Raw genomic sequence first — 14,958 nt, 5'->3', positions numbered from 1 at the left:
GACAGGCTTAGTGGTATTTAAAGTTTTTTCCACTATACCAAGCCCCTGAAGAAAAGACAGGCATAAATTGGCCCACATATTCAGGTGAGTGCTGGACCCCATAGAGTTGGGGGTGGGGGCCGAGTCAGAACTAGGAAAAGCATACAGTATTATAAAGGGAGTGAATGGAAGACTTTGGCAGGTGTTCAGGTTAAGTCAGGAGGCATGAAGGTGGACAGGGAGATCAGAGGACAGACAGCTGAGCAGAGTTAATAGAAGTTGGATAAAGAGTTGGTGCAGGGAACCAGTGAGGTATTGGTAGTGAAAGAGTGGTTTCTCAGAGTGAAACAGTGAGTGAGAAAATTTGAAAGTAAGATGAGATAGTGAAGAGGGAAAGAGACATAGGCGAGTGAGGTCAGTAGGTAGATTAAGAGGAGGTGGTTGATGGGAGAGAGTGTCATGCACTGCCCCCAGCACTGTTGCCTATTCCTGGTTATAGGCTTACGCCTCCATACTTGCGGGTGCAGATTTCTTCGTGGTCGGCGCAGGAAGCCTTTCGGGCTCCAGTACGATGGATGCTGCAATGGAGACCTATGCCCGTTCAGCACAATGCAATAGTCGTGTCCACAACACTGGCACGTCCACAATCCACCTAGGACGTTCCAAGACATCACAGCCCGTTACTGTGGCAACATGTCGCGGCTTACACTCCTGGTAGCTGCATAAAACAAAGGCACTACCTCTTCATGGTGCGTCTCAATCCTCCTTTGCCTGCCTGTGCTTCTGCTTCAGCTACCCTGTTCCCGGCTATCTGTCTTCCAGCCCCACCGTGCTCTCCTGCTCCTTGCTTAGGGTTCCATTTCCTCTGGGGGTACTCAGACCCCTGCTTGATCTCCTATTTGCTGTTGGGTGCATATTGGCCTAATTCCAGCTCTCCTGCTCTCTGGTTGGGGTTCCTTGCTGTAACCCCTCTCTGCTCCATCTTCCAATACCCTTACTTGGCTCTTTTGGGTAGTCTGTTTTACGCTTCAGTGCCTCCAGGACCAGTGTCCACACTGCCCTCATATCACGTATATTTTCGGGAGGCGAGCCCATTGTGTGGGGAGTTGGTCCCAGACCATTCCTGGAGTTCATCCCCTTAGGATGGAAGGGAGTTGGCTCCTTCTACTGCCCCATCATGCAGAATCTGGGTCTACATCAAGTGAATCCGAGACCCCTGGCCTCACACTCAAGTGATGAGGTATTTAACAGAGAGTAAGGCTATGAGATGGTGGTGTAGATGGGGTCTAAAGAGACGGCGGCATGAGAAAAGTGGGGGGAGAATGGCAAGAGTGAATGCGTTAAGTAGGTTGAGATAGAGAGAGCGAGACAGAAGGTGCGCAGGGCATCAAATCACTGGGAGAGTGGGTAGAACACTATATATCACTTGAGGAGTGAGCAAGAAGGGAGTCGTTTCTTACCTGTAACTCCATATCTCTAGCGTTGGTATCTTTCTTGGATTCACATGCTGTGAATATTTCCCCGTCGTCAGGCTGGGAAAACCTCTGTAACTTTAACATAGTGTTTTCCTATGGTAAACTTCTACACTGAGTGTCCCATCGACGTCCTTTTTGGTTTCTTAAGGCTGCACCAATAGGACATCTACTATAAATAGCCCCGCCCTTACGGCTTCCCTTTGGATTTTAACCTCCCAAAAGAGAGGAAACCCAAACCAAGGTTTGCCTGCAGGGGCTGTCAAAAGATACAAATGCTGGAGAAATGGAGATACAGGTAAGTAACTACTCCCTTCTCCAGCATTGGATCTTTCATGGATTCACATGCTGTGAATAAATGACATAGCAGTATGACAACTTGGCGGTGCATGACAGGGAAACCAAAACCCCATGCCGCCAGGCCACAGTAACAAACATAATTAAACCCATCCAACAATAGGCATGAGAAACTCACACCAGAAGAACAAACCAAACCCCGGAAGCTGCAGGGTTTACCTTATTGGAACAGGCGTTGGAGGACAGCATGTCCCACCTGCACATCCTCCACATGTTGCCCCAGACACTAGTGCCTGGTGAAAGTATGCGGCACCGCCCAGGATGCTGCTTGGCAAATGTCACTGAGCGGTATACCCCCCCACAGCGCTGACGTCGTGGATCTTGTAGAACGGGCCTTAGTATTAGCCCGCAAAGGCTTGCCAGCCTTCTCGTGGTAGAAGGAAATCATGAGGAAACCCAACAGGAAAGTCCTTGCTTAGAGATAGAGGGACCAAAAGCCATAAACAGCTGCCTTGACTTCCTGAAACCTTGAGTTTGGTCGAGATAAAACTTCAAAGCCCTCTTAAAGTCTAAGGAATGCAGCGCTTTCTCCGGCGGAGTGGTAGCCTTAGCGAAGAAAGCAGGCAAAGCAATTGTAGAGTTCTTGCGAAACTCCGACAGCACTTTAGAGATAAAGTGCAGATTAGTAGACAGGAGAACCTTGTCCCTCATGAACCGCAGATACGGCGGGTCGATGACTAGAGCCCGAAGTTCAGAGACCCTCCTGGCCGATTTAATAGCCACCAGATAAGTGATATTCCACGTGAGGAACTTCAACGTCGCCACCGACATAGGTTCAAACAGCGGCTTCATGAGAGCTGATCGTACCACATTGAGACTCCATACCGGAGCAAACTTCTGCTCTGGGGGAAACGTCATGAAAGACCTTTGAGGAAGTGTTTGACCGATCTGTCACTGAACAGAGGCGTAGAAATGTGCCGTTTTGTGAACCTGGCCTCTAGATGGACCTTGACCGAAGACAACAACAACCCCCCTTCACAGACAGCAGTAGAAGATACTGCTGAGCTGGAGACACCTCTAATGGCTGCAAGTCTGGTTGGTCTGCGCACCAGGCACAGAACCTGGCCCACTTCCGACTGTACGATACGTTGGTAGATGGTGCCCTTGCCGCCGCCGCCGCCGCCAAGATCCGATGGCAATCCGGCGGGATTTTGAGATGGCCAAATTCTGAGTGGTCAGGAGCTGTGCCGCAAGACAGAGTCCCTGGATCGTGATGTCACACCTTGCCGTCGTCCTGTGACAGCAGATCCAGCTACGACCCGAGATGAAGTGGGTCGTCCACCGCCAGATGAAGCAGATCCGAGAACCAAGTTTGCCGGGGCCAAAACGGGGGCACCAGGATCACCGTGCACTGGACCTTGCGGACTCTCTGGATCGTTCTCCGGATCAGAGGAAATGGAGGAAACGTGTATGCGAAAAGGCCCGTCCATGGGAATGAGAACGCGTCCCCCCTCGAGTCCGGATGAGACACCCTGTTGGCAAAAAACAGGCACTGCTAGTTTTCAGGGCAAGCGAACAAGTCCAGAGGGGGATACCCCCATTTCCTGAAAATTCTCGCCACTTGGGCGTCCTTCAGTTTCCCCTTCTGCAACTGACCCGTGTCCCTGCTGAGAGCATCTGCCTGAACGTTCTGCACTCCCGGCAAATGGTAAGCAGTGATGTGAAACCCGTGAGCAATGGCCCAATGCCAGACCGCCTGAGCCTCCCGGGACAGGAGCCGTGAGTGTGTGCCGCACTGCTTGCACAGGTAAAACATTCTGGTGGAGTTGTCCGTCAGAATGAAAACCACTGTACCCTGAATGAGAGGCAGAAAAGACTTCAGAGCCCAGTGCATTGCCTTCTATTCCAGAAAGTTGATGTGTAAGGACACCTCCTTCAGAGTCCACATGCCCTGAACCTGAAACTGGTCGAGGTTCACACCCCAACCCACCTTGGATGCGTCCATCACGATCGTGTAGCAAAAGACCGGCTCCACCAGGGGCCTGGCCCTCACAATATTGTTGGAGCGAGTCCACCACCGCAGGGCCCCGCCAAAGGCCGGGAGACGACCACCTTGTCGGACCACGACCGAGGCTCTGCGACCAGCTGGACATGAGGAACTCCTGCACTGGCCTCATAAACAGATGACAATTCGGGGTGAGAGGGATGCAGGATGCCATGGAACCTAGAAGAGAGATGTACCCTCAGACCGTGAACAGCGATCCTGGCCCCCACGAGGCGGCCCTGAAGATCAGCTTCTGTTCTGTGTCGACCTACGGCTTCATCAGATTGAGCTGCATGTGAAACTGGGCCCCTAGAAAAACCACATCCCTGGATGGCGTCAGACAAGATTTTGCGAAGTTGACTGCAAAGCCCAGCCGCTGTAACAGGAACATAGCTGCCTGGAGAGACTCAGATGTCCTTTGAGGAGACGCTCCCCTGACCAACCAATCGTCCAGGTACGGGTAAACACAATGCCCTTCCCTGCGGAGGTAGACCATCACCGGAGCCAGGCACTTAGTGAAGGTCCTGGGAGCGGACTTGAGCCCAAACGGGAGAACCTGGAACTGGTAGTGTTCATCGCCGACCACGAACCTTAGGAACTTGCAATGTTTGGGAAGCATCAGATTCCACAGGTCTGCTTTAGCATTTCAGTATACTTGGCTCCTTTTGCAGTTCGTGTGAACTTCAGGTGATTGACCACCGAATCGATGCAGAGCCCCTTCTCTTATCCAAGATTTGTTTCGCACTCAAATCTGGGATACCCAATCGAAGATCTGCTCTCATGCATGCACGCCAGACATGGACCAATCAAGGTCCACAGTGGTTCCAGTCATTCAGGCATACCAGACATACTGGCACCAGTAGTGTGGATTGGGATCAGACTGTCGTAATCCTCTTCCTGGGCACTAGCACACGTGACAGTTTTCGCGGAGGCTGCAAGCCCCAATATGGAATTCCCGGGTCTGCCTGACCTGGGGAAGGCAAAGGGACAACATGGCCAAAGGACAGAACAAATAAATTTGTGGCATGGCCATTTTCGGCACTGGCCTCAGTCTTGAGCCAAATGCGATAAATGCCATGCGGTTCATTAAAAATAAATAAAAATACTTTAAAAGTAAACTGCTGCCACCGTTTCATCCTAGGCACACTTGTACAATCATCAAAAATCCTTAGAGGGTGTCTAGAGCCATAAAACAAAAGGATCCCTATGCGCGGTACGATAAGGTACTTGGCACATAGATACAAAGTTACCAAGAAATGGCAACATAGTCAAAGACTAAGGGAAACATAGTTTCCCAGTACAACAGTCTGAAGGACGTGTCAGTTTCCCACTATTAAATGAGCAAAAACCCAGAGGAGCACAGATGAAGGCTGTGCTCCACTGGTAAAATCCAGGTTAGGTTAGCCAAACAAAAGCAACATTTTTTTTGGGGGGGGGGGTCTATAAATGGAGGGAAAATTACACCCACAGGAAATCTTTCCGAACAGAGAGTACCAGGTAATTTGCACAATTGCAAACTGTTTTATAGAAAGACTATTACATAAATCTTTGCTTGAAGAAGAACTTTGTGAGTCCAGTGAAGACACAAAGGAACTATTAGCTAATGAGAAATATTTGCCATCCTGTCTAAATATCCTGGGGAAGAGAACCACACTGTGTCCAAGGGGTTTTCCTTGGAGAACATTTTTCGTTGGAGTTATTCTTATACTTTTGAAAACTTTTTTGACATCTATTCAAAAACATTTCCTTGAACCCTTTATTGTTTTGCTCATAATTTGAGGGTCAGGATAGGACGTTTTGGACACAAGAATGGCTTTCAGTTACTGACATTCTGACACAGACAGATCCTAAGATTTAGTTTCTAGTTAGCAAGTTCCTCTTCAGATCAGGGCTAGAAGGACAAATTACTTACCGTAATGTTCTTTCTATGGATTAGTCTCCCGCAGATTCCTCATTTGATAGCGATTCCCTCCAGCTTCGCTGCTTCGGAAAATATTTGACTGGGGGCATAGTGGACCTCGACAGGGCCGTCAAGCATCGATCCGTCTTGCTCAGCGCCTGGTTGTCGGCTCCGGACGTGACGTCAGGCATGATATAAATACCATGTCACTACGCCCCAACCTCAGTTCCCCCTTTTTTCAGAGCATCAGACGCTGCACAAGAAAACAGAGAGAACAAACTGGCTAATGAGCCCTTAAAAAGGAAGTAACTATAGACCTCCAAAGGAGAAAAAATTGAACAAACAAAATAAGTAGCGGTAGAAAAATCTTTATTTTAAGAAACTGTGGCAGGAAGGCAGAAAATCGACACATAGGATCATCACCAAGTCAACGTGAAAGAGAAGATTGTGCGCCAACCACTGACTTTCTGAGCAGGGATGGATGTGAGGGAAGATGAGGAATCTGCGGGAGAAGAATCTATAGAAAGAACATTACGGTAAGTAATTTCTCCTTCAATGGATTGCCTTTCTCCTGCAGATTCCTCATCTGATAGACTCCCAAAGAAGTTAATGAAGGAGGCGGGCAGAAAGTTATACCAAGAGATTATGCAGCACTGCCCTGCTAAAACGTGCATCAGAAGTACGAGCCACATCCAGACTATAGCGCTTTGCAAAGGTATGCAGGGGTGACCATGTTGCAGTGCGACAAATCTCCCGGAGAGGGACTCTCCTCCGCAATGCTGTGGATGCTGACACTCCCCTTGTCGATTGGGCACTGATACCTGCTGGTAATTCCTTCCCAGCGGCCTGGTAGTATTCATCTATGCAGAAAATTATCCAACGGGATAAAGTAGTTATGGGCAGGCCCTTTCGGGCTAAGGAAAAGGCCACGAAGAGCTGTTGAGCTCTTCTGAAATCAGCTGTCCTGGCGATATATGGCGATTTAATAGCTCAAAGCCCTCTTTGGGTCTAGGCAATGTAACCATTCCTCCTGCGGTGCGGAGAAGCATAGAAGACCGGAAGGTCGATGGACTGCGACAGGTGAAATTATGAGAAAACCTTGGGGAGGAAGCAAGGCCTTACCCTCAGTGAAACTTTCTCCTGGAAAAAAAGCAGGAAGGGTGGCTTACAGCATAAGGCCTGTAGTTCACTCACCAGCCTAGAAGTTGTAACAGCCACCAAGAAGGCGGTTTTAAAAGAGAGAAGCTGTAAGGGACAAGAGTGCATAGGCTCAAAGGGAGCCGCCATCAGAAATGTCAGAACCAGATTAAGGACCCAATCTGGGACAACAAAGCGAGGTGGCGGAAGCCTATTTAGAAGGCCTTTCAGTGGTGGGGCAAGAGATGGGGTCAATCTCGCGTTCCCTGCACCACGCCTCAAATCTCCTCTATCTGCACGCATACAAAGATCTTGTAGATGGTCTGTGTGCAGCCAGCAACACCTCAATTACTTCCTCAGAGAGGTCCCAATCATCATATCTCATCCTCTCAAGAGCCACGCATGTTGGTTGACGGATTCCGGGGTCTAATGGAGTATCCGACCTTTCTGACTGGGTTAGGAGATCCGCACGTCGAGGCAATCGGTGAGGTGGACAGATCCAAGAGGTTGGATTACCATGTTCTCCTGGACCAGTCCGGGGCGATGAAGTTCATGGTCACTCGAGACACCTTCAACCTCCAGAGAACCCACGGAATGACAGGAATCTGAGGGAACGTGCAAATGAGAGGGAAGGTCCAATGCACCAGAAATGTGTCCCCCAGTGAACCGTTCGCTACGAATTAGCTTCAGCAGAACTGTTAGCATTTTCTATTGGATCCACTGCTGGGGTACCCCAGAGAGCAAAGACCTCATCTAGGACTTCCTGGCACACTTCCCACTCGTGCAAGACTGTGCTCTGCCTGCTCAGAGCATCCACCAAGTTGTTCTCTGTGCCCACCAGATGAACTGCAGAGACCGAGATCCTGTTGTCTAGCAACCAGAACAAAGCATCATCGCCTCCATGCAGAGGGGGTGGGAGTGCACACCACCTTGCTTGTTGCATTGCCACTCTGTTGTCCGTCAGAATGAAAACATGTTTCCATTGCAGAGATGGGGCAAATGCCTTCAGGGCTAGCCTGATAATTCACAACTCCAGCCTGCTGAAGTGCCACCTAGCTTCTGTCGTAGACCAGAGGCCCCTCATGTGCAACTCCTTGCTGTGAGTGCCCCAACCCTTCAAAGACGCTTCCATGACCACTCAGGTCTGAGGCCAAGGAGGCCAGAAGGGTTGCCCTGCCAAAATACTGTTGCGGTTCGCCCACCGGTACAGATCGTTGACCACTGATGTGGACACCCTGAGGAGATTCGAGAGAGAGCATAGATACTGAGACCACTGATCCCTCAGTAGCCATTGCAGGGATCTCATGCACAACTTGGCCTCTGGCACTAGAAAAATGCAGGAGGCCAAGAGACCTAGAAGGCAGAGGAAGGAAGCCACTGGGTGAGTGGCATGGTTCCAGAACAAGTCGACCATCTGTCAAACAGACTACTCTCTCCTCGGGAGGGAATGCCTTCCCCACACGGGAATCTAGGACTGCTCCAATGAACTGGAGCTGTTGGACTGGTGTAAAGTGGGACTTCTTTAAGTTTAGGGAGAAGTCCAGCTTGTGCAGCAGCAAGCAGGTGTCCTCTAAATGGGACAAGACCTGCACTATAGACCTCCCTCGGATAAGCCAGTCATCCTGAACATCAAAATACGTTGACCCCGCATCTCCTGGGGTGAGCCGCAACTACCGCCATGAGATTGAAGAAGACCTTTGCGGCAGAGGTAAGACCAAAGGGAAGCACCTTGAACTGATAGTGCATACCTCCTATGGTAAACCTTAGGAACTTCCTGTGCTTTCGATGGATTGGGACATGGAAATAGGTGTCCTGTAGGTCTATTGACACTAGCCAGTTCTGTAGTTCGTGAGCCTGGAGAATCTCTCTCAACTTCAGCATCCTGAATTTATCTTTCCTCAAGAAGTTCTTCAAGGCCCTGAGGTCCACAATGGGACAGAGACCGCCTCCTTTCTTGGGCACCAGGAAATACCAGGAATAACAGCCGAACCTCTGCTCGGGTGGCACCTCTTCCACTACACCCTTCAGCAACAGGGTTCGGAGTTCTTCCTGGAGCTCCTGTCCTGGTTGGATTGGAAGTAGGGCCAGTGGTTATCTCACAAATAGCAGACCCCACTGAATGAGCTGTAGAGCCCAGGCATCAGAAGTCATTTTGTGCCACTGGAGAAAATGCTCTGTCAAAATCAAAGCAGCTGCGGAGGCTGGGTTGCCCCCACCAGTAAAGCTGCCTATTGACCTCTAGCAGCCCTCTGCCCCTTCCGGAGTGCGAGAAACACTTCTGCCCTTGCCTAGCTGGTGAGAGCTGTGCTCTCCTGCCGTAAGGAGAATGTCTCCTGTAGCCCTGTGCCCTAGAAGCGAAGCTAAATGCAGGTTTGGCTGGTTGCGCAGCTAGGCCTAAGGATTTGGCCGCGATCTTGGATTCCTTACATTTGCGCCGATATGGGGGGATGTTGGTGTTGATCAGGATAGAGACGTTGTTGCGTCAACATCCTTGGATGCACAGGGATAATCCGGGTTCCATATGATTTTTCGCCACGTCAAAAGATTTATCGGCGCCCACATTGTCTGTGCCAGGGCACTAGAGGGGTCAAGTATAGCAAGCGCTGATCTTGGCTCCGAAGCATACTGCGTGGAGGGTGTTAGCTGTGCCTACTGGAGCATGCTGCTTAAACATTGCAAGCTTTGAGGATTTGAAATCCTCTGACTCTTGGCGGGTGGTAGGCCCAGCCGTTGGCTTAACTTTATCAGTCAACGATTCAGAATTCAGACGATGGCAGAGACGCCTATTCTCCTTTCGGGACGAGGAAGAGTAGCTCTGCGAGTGGGACCGTTTCTTCTTCCTCATATGTTCTTTCCCCGGGGAGTGCCCCTCAGTTTTGGCCTCTGAAGCATGAACCATCGACCGCGCAGGAGATTTTGAGCGCAGTCGACCCAGAGCGAGTTTTGCAGTTCGATCACAGAGGGATTTAGGTTGCATTTTGGCACACAATGGATACCCGTCAGACCTGTGACCCATGCCGAGGCACCAGAGACACAACTCATGTGGGTCAGCGATGAGAATCTTAGTGCCACAATTGAAAGACCACTTGAAACCAAATACCCGAGCGACCGACAGCTCGCGTCAAGGATTTTCTGAAAATGTACAATGTTGTCCGGCGAAAACGACGAGAGAGTCGAAGCTCTGTGTTCGCAAGCAGCGTGTTAGCACATGGAATGAAGGAACTGAGGTTCAGGCTTAGCGATGGAGTAGCCATACAATGCCCGACGTCACGCCCAGAGCCGACGACCAGATGCCGAGCAAGACAAATTGATTGTCGACTGCCAGGTCGATGTCCACTACGCCCCCTATCGAAAATGTTCCGAAGCAGTGACACTGGAGGGAATATATCTATCAGATGAGGAATCTGCGGAAAAAAGGCAATCCATTGAAAGGTATTATCCCACCCCATTATTGCTTAATAGATGACTTTAAAGAGAACATGACAAGCTTGTGTCTGGCTTTCATTTCTACCCCTCACAGGGACAAAAGAAGAAAGAGAAAGAAAGAGAAACGATCTTCTCTCACAGATTCCTCATAAGATAGATATACCTTCCAGCATCAGCTGTTACAAAATATATTGACAGGGGGCATAGTGCATCTCGACTCGGCCATCAATTGGTCTTGACTCGATGCGCCAGTCATCAACTCCGAACGGGACGTCGGTCGTCATACATATACTGTGTCATTACGCCCTTACCACAGTCCCCCCCCCCTTAAATCTCCCCCTAACCCTGAGCTCAGCCACTGCGGCAGAAGAACAAAGGACTGACAGAGAATTGTTAGAAAAAAGTGGAACACAAACCAAAAGCATTTATTTTTGAGATGAGGAACAGGGCCGTTGGAAGGTGTAGAGAATCTCACTACTGAATGCCATTTATCTGCTTTTCCCACAATAAGCGGGTAGTCAACTCAGGAAACAGGCATTTTCATAGTGGGGCAGGATGGGAGGGAGATGAGGAATCTGCAGGAGAAATATCCATATAAAGAACATTACTGGCAAGTAATTTCTCCTTCAGATTCCTCATCAGAGACACTCCCAAAGAAGTACATAGTCTAGCGCCGGGATGAAACTCCCTATACCAAAAAGTTCAGAAGCACCACTCTTCCAAAGCGAGCATCAGCCCCATTTGATACATCCAAACAATAATGCTTCAAAATGGGATTGCAGTCCTTTCTTGGGTAACAGGAAATGCTGCAAATACCACCCCGATCCTTTCTGTTCAGGAGCTATCTCTTCCATGGCATCCTTCAATAACAGGGCTCTCACTTCTTCCTGGAGCTCCTGTTCCAGTTGCTGAGGGGGAGGGGATGATCTGTCTGGTGGTCTTCATAACCCCATTGGATGAGCTGCAGTGCCCAGGTGTCTGATGTTATCTCTCCCCACTCTGGCAATTGCTCTCCAATCCTCCCACCAAACAGAAAAACGTGACGGAAGAACTCAAAGCAGTTTTGAGGTCAGAGCTGGCCCCACTGCTGCTTCTGAAGGCTGCTGGCTCCTAGAGGTTCCCTTGCCCCTAACCGAGCATGGGAAATGCATCGGACCCTGCTTAGGTTGCATGGGCTGAGTCTTCCCCCCGAATGACTCAAACCGCAGATAGCCACAATCCCTAGAGGCTGAGCTGAAGGAAGGCTTTGCTGGTTGTTGAACAGACTGACCCGCAAACTTCTCAGTCACCTTGGACTCCTTAAATCTTTCCAAGGATTCATGGGCCTTGGGGCAGAAAAGATATTCACCATCAAAGGCAATGTCCAAAAGCTTGTTCTGAACATTAGAGGCAAAACCTGAGCTGTGCAAGTAGGCTTGCCTGAAAATTTATTTATTTATTTTTTGCATTTGTAAATACGCCCAAGCCCGAAGGTATCACTGCATAGGTTACAGGATTATAGAAGTGCTTGCTGGTTACAGAGAAGGAAATTGGTATTTAACGCAAGAGAATGGCATTACAGTTGGAGAGAAAAAGGATGGCAGAAGAACAAGTTACTTACCAACTGGTAATGTTATTTCGACTATATGTAACTCCAAACTATTCCACATCTTTGACATGTAATGTCCACAGCTGTGCACTTCAGAAACTTTTTCGGCAAAGGGCGTCCTGCATCGTTGACGTCGGGTCGATGCCCCTCGAAGGTCTAAGTCCAGGGCGACGTCACCGGATGTTATAAATAGGACGCACGGTGCCCGTAGCCTCAGTTTATGTTTTTTTTCCCCGGAACGTGTGGCACCAATCCAATGCCTTCTGGACTGCACATAGCCTTGCGGAAAGGTAAGCTGCAATCGCATAGGAAATTCTCCATAGGGGCAGGTTGGGAGGGCGATGTGGAATACGTTGGAGGAACATCCAGTCGAAAGAACGTTACCAGTTGGTAAGTAACCTGTTCTTTGAATGGATTGTGTCCTCCAACGTATTCCACATCTTTAACAGACACCCAAAGCAGTACCAGAAAATGGAGGAGGGAAAAGAATTTAGAGTACCAAATCAGATGGTGGAATAAAGAACCGCCTTCCCAAAGGCCATATCTTGACCATGAATCGTATCCAGGGAGTAATGTTTAACAAATGTGTGGATAGAAGCCCATGTGGCTGCTTCACAAATATTCCTAATAGGAACTCGCCGTTGGAGGGTGTTGGAAGTACCCACATCCCTAGTGGAGTGAGCTTGCAACCCTTCCGGAGGGTCCTTGCCCGCCAATCAGTAACACTCAGTAATGGTGAGGATAATCCACCTGGACAAGGTCTGTTTGGTAACAGCCTGGCCCAAACGGTGTCCAGCATACCCCACAAACGGTTGATCGTCCACTCTGACCCTGGACATCCTAGAAATATTAAAGCTCAGAGCTCTCCTAGGATCCAACCTGTGGAGTCGCTCCTCTACCTTAGCATGATGAGGAGGATTATAGAAAGAAGGAAGAACCACTTTATGACTCAAATGAAATTCAGACACCACCTTAGGTAGAAGGGAAGGACGTACCCGAAGTACAGCCCTGTCCTTGTGGAACACAGTAAAGGGCGGCTTAGATGAAAGTGCCCGCAAATCAATCACTCTGCGAGCGGAAGTAACCGCAACCAAGAACACTGGCTTGAAGGACAACAATCTCACAGCACAAGAGTGCAAAGGTTCAAACAGAGCACCCATGAGAAATTTCAAAACCAAGTTCAAATCCCGAACCAGCACCTGGAGAGGGGACGGTGGGAATACATTAGTCAGTCCTTTAAGAAATTGAGAAATCAAGGAATCTTAAAAAGTGAGAGCATTCCTCAGACGTACGCTTAAATATAGACATCGCTGCCAGGTAACCTTTAATGGTACCTACACGAAGGCCCCTGTGGGCCAAAGAAAGTAAGAAAGACAAAACCATAGGAATGGAACACTGAAAAGGAGCAACATTTTTTCCTCTGCACCAGTCACAAAACCTATGCCAATGGTACATGGATTTGGTTGCTGGTCTTCTGGCTGAAAGCAACACCTCCACCACATCACCCAAGAGGTCCCAATCCTTATATCTCAACCTTTTAGATACCACGCATGAAGGTTGAGAGTCCTGACCTCTGGATGGAGAACCTGACCTCCCCCCCTCACGAGAGCAGATCCTCTCGGCAGGGAAGACAGCATGGAGGGCAGATGGACATTTCGAGAAGGTCCGAGTACCACGCTCTCCTGGCTCAATTTGGAGCAATGAGGATCATGTGGGACCCAAATCTCCGTAACACTTGAGGAATGACGGGGACTGGAGGAAATACGTACAGCAGTGGGAATGACCAATCCACCACGAACTCATCTCCTAAGGCTCCTCTCGGAGGAAATTCCCTTGAGCAGAATCTCTCGCACTTCCGGTTGGCACTGGTGGCGAAGAGATCCATTGCGGGTTTCCCCAAAGGGAAAAGATCTCCAGAATGACTTCCTGAGCCAACTCCCACTCTGCCTGCTCAGAGCTTCCACCGCCGCATTTTCGTCTCCGGCCAGATGAACTGTCGAGATCGAAATTCCCAGCTGCATGGCCCAGAACCATAGCTGCATTTACCTCTCTGCACAACGGGAGTGACCCTACCCCCCCCTTTTTTGTTGAGATAATGCTGTGTTGTCTGTCATGATCAGGACACTCTTTCCCCGCACAGACGGCAGAAAAGTCTTCAGGGCTAGCCTGACGGCCCTCAGCTCTAACAGGTTGATGTTGAGTCTGGACGCCCATCCTGTGAGGGAAGCATCCGTCACTACAGTCACCTCCGGCCATCGTTGCCAAAACGGTTCCCCCTTCATCAGGTTCCCTTTGTTGGCCCACCACAGAGATCCTAGGAGACCGAGAGAGGAATCTGAACGGGATCCGACATCTTGCCTGAGAACTGCGACCACTGCATCTTGAGGACCCATTGCAGGGATCTCATCCTCAATCTCGGCTCTGGCACCAGAAAAATGCAGGATGCCATGAGGCCGAGCAACCTTAAGAATTCGAAAACCGGAATACTCTGGGGACATTGAAACTTGTCCACCATCTGCACAATGTGGTGAGCCCTAAACCTTTGGAAGCGAGCACTTCCCAAGGACGTGTCTAACACAGCCCCTATGTAATGGAGCTGCTGGGAAGGTGTTGTATGCGACTTCTAGAAATTGAGGGAGAAGCCCACCCTGTGGAGTGAGCGGCAGAGGTGAGACCGAGGTGAGCCAATGCTTGCTCGGGAGAGTGCGCACGGATCAGCAAGTCATCCAGGTAGGGGTAGACGTGAATCTCTCCTCGCCTGAGATACGCAGCCACCACCACCATGAGCTTGGTGAAGACCCTCGGACGGAGGTCAATCCGAACGGCAAGACCCGAAACTGAAAGTGCAAGTCGCCAGCCGCAAACCTCAGGTACTTTCTGCACTTGGGATGAATCAGCACATGAAAGTAAGCATGCTGTAAGTCCAGAAACACCAACCAATCCTGAAGTTGAAGGGCCTGGAGAACTTGAGAAAGAGTAACCATCTTGAACTTGTCCTTCCTGAGAAGTTTGTTCAACCAACGCAAGTCCAGGATAGGTCTCAATCCCCAGTCTTTCTTTGGGATCAACAAATAAGGGGGAATACCAACCCTTGTTCCTCTCCGCTACAGGCACC

This window comes from Ambystoma mexicanum, chromosome 5q (genome assembly GCF_040938575.1).
Source record: "Ambystoma mexicanum isolate Mex_15411 chromosome 5q, UKY_AmexF1_1, whole genome shotgun sequence".
Lineage (NCBI taxonomy): Eukaryota > Metazoa > Chordata > Amphibia > Caudata > Ambystomatidae > Ambystoma > Ambystoma mexicanum.
The sequence above is the reverse complement of the archived record's forward strand: the minus strand, read 5'-3'. Positions refer to the sequence as shown.